This window comes from Rana temporaria, chromosome 13, assembly GCF_905171775.1.
Source record: "Rana temporaria chromosome 13, aRanTem1.1, whole genome shotgun sequence".
NCBI lineage: Eukaryota > Metazoa > Chordata > Amphibia > Anura > Ranidae > Rana > Rana temporaria.
In genome coordinates, this window is record NC_053501.1 from 37218706 (window position 1) to 37228903 (window position 10198).

The window sequence follows — 10198 nt, forward strand, 5'->3', positions numbered from 1 at the left end:
ATTTTGACACATTTTTGGGACCATTGTCATTTTCACAGCAAAAAATGCATTTAAATTGCATTGTTTATTGTGAAAATGACAGTTGCAGTTTGGGAGTTAACCACAGGGGGCGCTGTAGGACTTTCGTTTCACTTAGTGTGTGTTTACAACTGTAGGGGGGTGTGGCTGTAGGTCTGACGTCATCGATCGTGTCTCCCTATAAAAGGGATCACTCGATCGATGCGCCGCCACAGTGAAGAACGGGGAAGCCGTGTTTACACACAGCTCTCCCCGTTCTTCAGCTCCGGGGACCGATCGCCGCACTCCACCGGCGATCGGGTCCGCGGGACCCGCGGTCCCATTCCCGGAGCTTTGGACCGGGTCGCGGGAGCGCGCCGCGGGAGCGCGCCACGGGCGCGCGCCCGCGACCCACGGCTGGGTACTAGTACAGGACTTACCTGTACGTACATGTGCCCAGCCGTGCCATTCAGCCGACGTATATGTACAGGAGGCGGTCCTTAAGTGGTTAAAATATCAATCTGCACTCATGGGTTCCAGCTTGGGCCCAGGTGTCCTAATCAGGCAGCCCCTGTCACTTTCCCCTCATGGTGGAGATGGTTCCCTGTAGGGTTTGGCCATCAAGCATCAGTAAGTGCCGACTCAACCGCCTGACAAGTCGCGTCCCGTTCTATTCAATAGAACCGACGCAAGTCGCTCCGACTTAGAAAAAGGTTCTTGTACAACTTTGGGGGCGACTTGCATTGACTTCTATACAGAAGTCATTTTGCAAGTCGCCTCTGAAGTTGTCTTCAGGTCGCCTTGCCGAGTCGCCCCCAAAGTCGTGCCGCCCCAGTGTGAACCGAGTCTAACATTGCAGTAGTATTGCAATGGGCAACTACTCCAATGCATTTCCACCGCAAGGCAAGGCCTTGTCTCCTACTTGGCCAGTTCACACCACCGCACTGCGCTGGTGAGCGCTAAAGAAAGTTACAGCATGTAGTATTTTTTTTTTTTTTTAATACAGCACAGTGCGAGTCAATCCACCACCTCCAACCATGTTGCCACCAGTAAAACTTAATGAAATGTCATTTGTGACATTTCATTATGGCCCTGTTTACACCTGAGCATTTTTCACTTGTAAAACACTCAGCTCTGAAGCTCCAAAACGCCCAACAAGCCAAAATCCCATTAATTTCACATATGAGCGTTTTGTCACCTGAAGCAAAACGCCTGAAGCTCAAAAAAGTACATGAGCTTCTTTTTGATAGATTACAAGGATCTTTGGCCCCATAGACTTCAATAGAAATGCCTGACTTGAGCAGAAGAATGCTCGTAAAACGCTCAAATAACAGCCCTTTAATAAAAAATAAAATACAAATATATTAAAAAAATATATATTTAAAAAAAAAAGAAAAAAAAAGGGAGTGTTGCCATCCGGGGCCCTGGGGGGCCTCCAGACCCCTAAAAAATTTTTTTTTTTTTTTTTTCAAGATTACAAGGATCTTTGGCCCCATAGACTTCAATAGAAATGCCTGACTTGAGCAGAAGAATGATCGTAAAACGCTCAAATAGCAGCTATCAACCTCCTCCCCCTAAGGCCCCTTTCACATTGAGGAGTTTTTCAGGCGGTACAGCGCTAAAAATAGCGCTGCTATCCCGCCTGAAAAACTCCTTCACTGCAGACTTAATGTGAAAGCACGAGGGCTTTCACACTGAGGCGATGCGCTGGCGGGAGACAAAAAAATCTCCTGTCAGCAGCATCTTTGGAGCGGTGAGAGGAGCGGCATGTATACCGCTCCTTCACCGCTTCTTCCCATTGAAAACAATATAGAGGCGCATTGCGGGCAGTATTAACCCTTTATTAATATTAAGTATTAACCCTTTATGTACCCCCCTGATGGCGGCCCTGCATGTCCCCCACATATGTAGCAGTAAAATCATATTTTTTGTTACCAAAGACATGTAGCAGAATACATTTTGGCTTAAATTTATATCAAAATTTGATTTTATTGGATTTCTTTTAACCGCTTCAGTCCCAGGCTATTTTGGTGGTCAAAGACCAGGCCACTTTTTGCGATTTGGCACTGCGTCGCTTTAACTGACAATTGCGCGACATGGCTCCCAAACAAAATTGACGTCCTTTTTCTCCTTACAAATAGAGCTTTCGTTTGGTGGTATTTGATCACCTCTGCGGTTTTTATTTTTTGCGCTATTAACAATAAAGTGTGGCAATTTTGAAAAAAATTCAATATTTTTTACTTTTTGCTATAATAAATATCCGCAAAAAATATATAAAATAAAAAAATAAAATTTCTACAGTTTAGGCCGATACGTATTTTTCTACATATTTTTGGTAAAAAAAACGCAATAATCGTTTATTGATTGGTTTGCGCAAAAGTTATAGCTTCTACAAAAGTGTTTTATGGCAGTGATTTTTATCGTGACTGAGACATTATGGCGGACACATCAGACACTTTTGACACCATTTTGGGACCATTGTCATTTTTGCAGAGATCAGTGCTATAAAAATGATTACTGTAAAAATGACACTGGCAGTGAAGGGGTTAACCACTAGGTGGCGCTGCAGGGGTTAAGTCAGTACTAGTGAGTGATTATTACTGTTAGGGGGCGTGGCTACACGTGACACGTCACTGATAACTGTTCCCGATCACAGGGAACGCTCATCAGTGACAGTGTCACTAGGATGAATAGGGCAATGCCTTGTTTACAAAGGCATTCCCCTGTTCTGCCCTTGCCGACCGCAATCGCGGGCCTCCCGGGAACATCGAGTTCCTGGGACCAACAGCCACACTCATGAGACACGCGGCGCGCGCTCGCTGGGCGGCAAATTTAAAGGGACGTACCTGTACGCCAATATGCCTGCCCGTGCCATGTTGTCGACGTACATAGTCGTGCAGCAGTCAGCAAGTGGTTAAAATAGAAAGAAGAAAATATTGTTTTGTTTTTTTCCAAATTTCCGCTCTTTTTTAACTTATATCGCCAAAAAAAAAAACAGAGTTGTAAGTGGTTAAATCGGAGGACCACCCGATTTGTTTTTTAAAGCCAGTAGCTACAAATACTGCAGCGGCTGACTTTTAAAAAATGAACACTTACCTGTCCAGCGTGCCCGTGAAGTCGGCAGACGAGGACGAGCATTCGCTCGGTCCTCGGATGCTGCTGCGGCCATGCTCGGTGAGGGAATCAGGAAGTGAAGCCTTGTGGCTTCACTGCCTGGTTCCCTACTGCGTATGCACGAGTGCGCTGCGCGCCGTCACTGGTCCCTGCTCTTTCCTGGGAACACGCTGAGCCGACGGACACACATGGATCGGATCAATTACGGATCCGCTCCGTGTGAAAGAGGCCTTAGAGACAGGAGGGCTCCAGAAGTCAGAGAGGCTGTAGGAGACAGCCAGAATGTTGGTGACTGCAAGAGGCAGCCAGAACGTTGGTGACTGCAAGAGGCAGCCAGAACGTTGGTGACTGCAAGAGGCAGCCAGAATGTTGGTGACTGCAAGAGGCAGCCAGAATGTTGGTGACTGCAAGAGGCAGCCAGAACGTTGGTGACTGCAAGAGGCAGCCAGAATGTTGGTGACTGCAAGAGGCAGCCAGAACGTTGGTGACTGCAAGAGGCAGCCAGAATGTTGGTGACTGCAAGAGGCAGAGCTGTAGATGCTAAAGGGAAGCTGTCTACTATGAGGAGTCCGCTGGTCTGGTTGACCAGGATAAAGTGCATAAGTACTGCTACAGATACTGCTACAGAGAGCCAGGTGGGCTAGCATTTTCTGTTCTGTGTATTTGATGGAGAAGAACCTTCTGCATGGGAAACCTTTGTTTGGACTTATTTTGTTTCCTTTTAATAAAAAAAGGGCTACCATGCCCTTAAATATAGTTCCTGACTGGCTTGAATCACTGAAAAAAAACGCATCTACCACGAGAGCTAACAACCCCCATCTTACACTAGGTACTAAGATTTGTAGGTAAAGTTGATCCAGGGTAAATCCGATCGCCTCTCGGGGGATCAGGAAGGAATTTCTTCCCCTGCTGTAGCAAATTAGATCATGCTCTGCTGGGGTTTCTTGCCTTCCTCTGGATCAACTGTGGGTATGGAGTTGGGTGTATAGGATTGTACTGTGTTTTTTATTTTGTTTCTTTATTTTTTTGTGGTTGAACTGGATGGACTTGTGTCTTTTTTCAACCTAACTAACTATGTAACACTAGAGGGTGCTGCATACATATGATATATACTTCCTCCTGCTCCATATTTTGTGCGTTACTTATTTTCAGACATTTTGATATCTTTATAAATTGGAAGATTTGGTCTTCCGCATGCCAAGGATGTTTGGGTGTCAGAGTATACAGGCAGAAATGTGAAAGTGACATGTAGGAATGTGTAGGAAGGCTGGAGGCGTTTATATATGACACCTTCACAGACAATACACATTACTTCCATAGAACACTCCTACAAAAACATTGTACACAACAGCAATACCGAGCGATAATATGAGAGTGTATGTGCCCTTCCCGGGTTGTTCATGAGGGCTCATGCACACGACCATACAATACACTGGCCCAGATTCTCAAAGGGCTTACGACGGCGCAACGCAATGTACGCCGTAGTAAGTCCTAATCTGGGCCGTCGTATCTATGCGACTGATTCTTAGAATCAGTTACGCATAGATATCCATTAGATCCGACAGGCGTTTACGCTGTCGGATCTTAAATGCAATTTTTTTTTTGCCGTTAGGTGTCGCCTCCGTCGTTTTCCCCGTCGAGTATGAAAATTAGCAAAATACGCGAATTCCCGAACGTACGCGCGGTCGACGCAGTGAAGTTACGACGTTTACGTTAGATTTGCGACGCGTAAAGTTGCCCCTGCTATATGAGGGGCAACCAATGTTAAGTATGGCCGTCGTTCCCGCTTCGAAATTTAAAAATTTACGTTGTTTGCGTAAGTCGTCCGTGAATGGGGCTGGACGCCATTTACGTTCACGTCGAAACCAATGAAGTCCTTGCGACGTCATTTGGAGCAATGCACCCTGGGATATTTTCCAGGCTGCACATGCGCAGCACGTTCGGCGCGGGGACGCGCCTGATTTAAATGCTCCACGCCCCCTACTCGGCTCATTTGAATTAGGCGGGCTTGCGCCGGGGGATTTAGGCTACGCCACCGCAACTTTACAGGCAAGTTCTTTGTGAATAAAGCACTTGCCTGTAAAACTTGCGGCGGCGTAACGTAAACCAGATACGTTACGCCCGCACAGTTTTACGCTCCCATGTACGAGAATCTGGGCCACTGTGTTTAGATCTTTTATTTATGTAGATCTGAATTCAGCAGTGTTACATGTTAGGGGCCCATTGACACAACTTTGTTTTTGCAGCCATAGGATTTTGTTGGCCAGAAGGTGCTGCACCAATGCAGAGCAAGGCAAAAAATCATACGTGAAGAAAATGAATGAATGTATGCAAGAGAAATATTTTTAACCCTCCACTGCTGTTTTAGAGAATAAAAGGTGGATCCCTGGACCGGCACCTGGCTCAGCCTCTCAGCCAGAGCCCGAGACAGCCCCTCCCGCCCCTCTACAGCCCAGCGATCCAGTGAGCGCTGGAAGGGAGAGCAGAGAACCACTGACTGACAGTCACTGCTCTCAGCATAAAGCAAAGGGGAGAACTGAGTTATAAGCAGTGTTTGATCACTCAATTCAATACGCACACAGCCAGTGCCGATCCTGACCTCCCTGGGGCCCTAAGAGCAAAATGACATGTCACATTAAAGTTGAGAAGCAGGGGGGGCGGGTGCTGCCGACAGTGACAAGTCACATTAAAGATTAAAGTTGAGAAGCGGGGAGAGGGGGTGTTCTGGTGTTGGAAAAGACATCTTACATTAAAGTGAGACTAATTCAAAATAGGCAGGTAGGGGGCGTGCTCCATGTAAATTAGCCGTGACCCCATGTAAATAAATGGGCGTTCGTACGGCGCATGTGCGCGCATGCTCAGAGTCACGTTGCGTATACTCCCTAAGATACGTCGGCTCAATGCTTTCGATGTGAACGTAACCTACGCACAGCCCCATTCACGTACCACTTACGTAAACAACGTAAAATTCGACGGCTGTTCCTACGTCCATACCTTAAAGCGGGAGTTCACCCAATTAAGTATTTTTTTCTCTTTTCCCCTTAGATGGATGCTCGTTTTGTCTAGGGGAATCGGCTAGTTGTTTTAAAATATGAGCCGTACTTACCGTTTTCGAGATGCATCTTCCTTCTTGATTGACAGTCTTCCGAGAGGCTTCCGACGGTCGCATCCATCGCGTCACTAGTAGCCGAAAGAAGCCGAACGTTGGTGCGGCTCTATACTGCGCCTGCGCACCGACGTTCGGCTTTTTTCGGAAAATCGTGACGCGATGGATGCGACCGTCGGAAGCCTCTCGGAAGACTGTCAATCAAAATAGGAACGCCCAGTCCCGCAGCCCATACCCGGAAGCGGCGGAGAAGATGCATCTCGTAAACGGTAAGTACGGATCATATTTTAAAACAACTAGCCGATTCCCCTAGACAAAACGAGCATCCATCTAGGGGGAAATAGTGTCATGTGCGGGTGAACCTCCGCTTTAACATTGGCTGCGCCTCATATAGCAGGAGTAACGTTACGCCGGACGTAAGCCTTACGTAAACGGCGTATCAGGTGCAAGTACGTTCGTGAATCGGCGTATCTAGGTCATTTACATATTCTACGCGTAAATCTACGGAAGCGCCCCTAGCGGCCAGCGTAAATATGCACCCTAGATACGACGGCGTACTAACACTTACATCGGTTGGAGGAAGCTAGAATACAGGCGTATCTAGCTCCCAGAATGGCACGCATAGATACGACGGCGCATCTTTCTACTTACGTAAGAGCTACGTGAATCTAGCCCAATGTGTTTTCTGCCTCCTTGTAATGTACTCCATGAGTTCCCAACCCTTTCCTTTACCCCTTGCTTCCCTTTGAAATGAGTGGTGCACATTAGTTGTGGCCATGTGCATTGCTCTATGCACACTACAAATTCCATAGTCCAAAATTCATAGTTTCTAATCACTCTCTAGAGCAGTGGTTCTCTACCTGGGGGTCGGGACCCCCCTCGGGGTCGAATGGCGATATGCCAGGGGGTCACCGAATCCTGGGCTGTTCCTAAAGCCCACACCTCTCTCCTAGCCTTTTTGTGACCGAGCCAGAAACACAGTGAGTAACACTACCCGTGATTATAGTTGCCACTAAAAGTCCCCACTACAGTTCTCAGATCAGCAGATGACCTTGATCAAGAGCACCCAAGTTGGCTGATCAGAACTCCCTGCCAGCACTGCCACTGATCCCACCCTCCGCCAGTGCTGCCGCTGATCCCAACTCCCCGCCAGCGCTGCCGCTGATCCCAACTCCCCGCCAGCGCTGCCGCTGATCCCAACTCCCCGCTAGCGCTGCCGCTCATCTCATTCCCTCCACCAAGGAGTAAGAGAAGGAATACAAATAGAGAATACATGGAAAGGAGAGAAAAAGAGGGGGAGGGACAAAGAAAAAAGGGAGAGAAAGAATAGGATGGGGAGGAAAAAAAACAAGTAATTAGGATATAGAGAGATACAAGGCAAAGAAAGGAGAACAAAGAGAAAGAGTGGTACAGCCTAAAATGTACCAAAAGGGGTTTTAATACTGTACGAGTGGAAGGGACCCAGGCAGCGCTAAATGTCCGTGGATTGGGGGCGCAAATTACTTGGCCTGCCTTGGATGCTGACAACCCAAGCTACGAAAATAATTTTGCTGTTAGGGGTCCCCACAACTTTGGAAAATGTATCAAGGGGTCACGGCACTAGCACGGTTGAGAACCACTGCTCTAGAGGAGTGAGGAGGAGAGGGTGGCTACATTGCTACATACAGTGGGACCACAGAGAATGAACGTAGCCACCCTCTAACAGGAAGTCAGATCACAGCAGCTATGGAGGAGGTTGAGAGCATTAGAAGGGACTTTTAAGTTAAGAGTTAAGAATAAATGCTTGAATAGATTATTTTTTTAACCAGAGATTAGTGTCAGTTTAAGAGAATTACTGCAGCCAACAAACCTTTCCATACTGAAACTATGCTATAATGCATAGAATATGACATCTGCACAACCTTCAATTTTATGGGAGAAGCCACCTTTGGCAAAATATGACTCTTACAGGTTGGAACCAGTAGATTTGCCACGCCACAGACAGAAAGGCATTAAAAAAATCCAGTTTTACAAGAGAGAGCATGCCATTACTGCGTACTGTGCTGAGTGCTGCAGCCACTTGATCCTCAAGCAACTGACACAGAGAATCTGTATTCACACCTCCCAACAACTACAAAGTGAAAGGTGTCCTACCAGATGGGCTCGTATGTCAGTCACATATGTATATCAGCCTTTGTTTCAATGCCTGTTCACCTAGGCTGACATACCATCTCTGTTGTCATACCGTATGTATGTATGTCATACATACCATCTTTGTTGTCAGTCCAAAATGGAAAGAAATGGCAGTGTCTACCACTAAGATAATATAAAAATCTCTATATATAAAACTCAACGTGTGTGTGTGTGTGTGTATGTATGTTCCAGCATCACGTTCAAACGGCTAAAGATATTAACATGAAACTTGGCACACATGTTACTTATATGTCAGCAACAAACATAGGATAGGTGGTTTAACCCTTACCCACCCCCATTTGCCATGGTCGGGGTTTTCCTTTAAAGTCCCATTCAACTCTATGGGAAATACATGTTACTTCATAACTTCCAAACGGCTGTACATATTTTTCGATAACACTTGGTCACATGTTACTTATATGTCCACTTAAACTATAGGATAGTTAATTTATCCCTTAACTACCCCCATTTGTGAGGGTCGGGGTTTTTGTTTAAAGTCCCATGCAAATCAATGGGAAATGTATGTTCCCACATAACGTATGTACGCCTGGAGATATTTCAATAATACCTGGTAGTCTAGGGTTGTCCCGATACCACTTTTTTAGGACCGAGTACAAGTACCGATACTTTTTTTCAAGTAGTCGCCGATACCGAATACCGATACTTTTTTTTAATGTCATGTGACCGTTTTCAAACCACAATACAGACCAAAGATATTTTCTTTAGAATTATGAAGAACTGGTACATCATGGTGTGGGGCTGTTTTTTAGCATACGGTACTGGAAAACTACATATCATTGAAGGAGTGATCACTGTCAGTGCAGCTCATCGGTGCCAGTGCCCAAAAGTGCAGCTAGCCAGTGCCACCTATCAGTGCCCATTAGTGCATCAGTGCAGGGAGGCAGCTTATTAGTGCATCTCATCAGTGCCACCCAATCAATGCCAGTGCCACCTATCAGTGCCATCCATTTATGAGTGCCATTCAATCAATGCCAGTGCCACCTATCAGTGCCATCCAATGGTGCCATCCAATTTGCGTTCGATGTCACAAAAAAAAAAAAAGTATTCTATTTTGGTATCGGGAGTATTTGCGCGAGTACGAGTACTAGCGCAAATACTCGGTATCGGTCCCGATACTGGTATCGGTATCTGGACAACCCTACCTGGTACACATATTACTTATATGCCAAATAAAAATATATGACAGTTAAATTAACCCTTACCTACACCCTTATATAAAAGATGGGTATATTTATATTACTATGATTTTCCTCCCCAAAAGGTTAAGATAGGAAGACCGGGCAACGCCGGGTATTCAGCTAGTGTAATATAAAATGAAATAGTTCAACTTATCATAATGCAGAATCAGTGGGAGACCTGAGCATGTCACTTAATTGTCACGTCACTTGCCTTTAGATGCAGCTTGTCACTTGCCACGTCACCTGCCACCAAATGCAGATTGCCACTTGCCACATCACGTGCCACTAGATGTGGATTGTCATTTGCCATGTTGCCTGCCACCAGATTGTCCCTATCCTGCAACAACAGTGACAACAGAGAAGGGGGCTTCTCTTCCCATCTTTTCACGACATGTGAGGGCTGGCAGTAAGAGATGATGTAATCTTTCTTCTGCCCATGGCTGCACAGTGAGGGCGGAACTGCGGTGATGCAGGGCAGGTGGTAAGAGATGATGCCATCTCTCTGCTCACTCGTCCACCCGCTTCACTCGTGGCACAGCTGCAGGGAGGCCACAGCCCAGTGAGGTTAGGGGATATTGCAGCAGAATTGGTCTCTCTGTAGGGGGTGAGG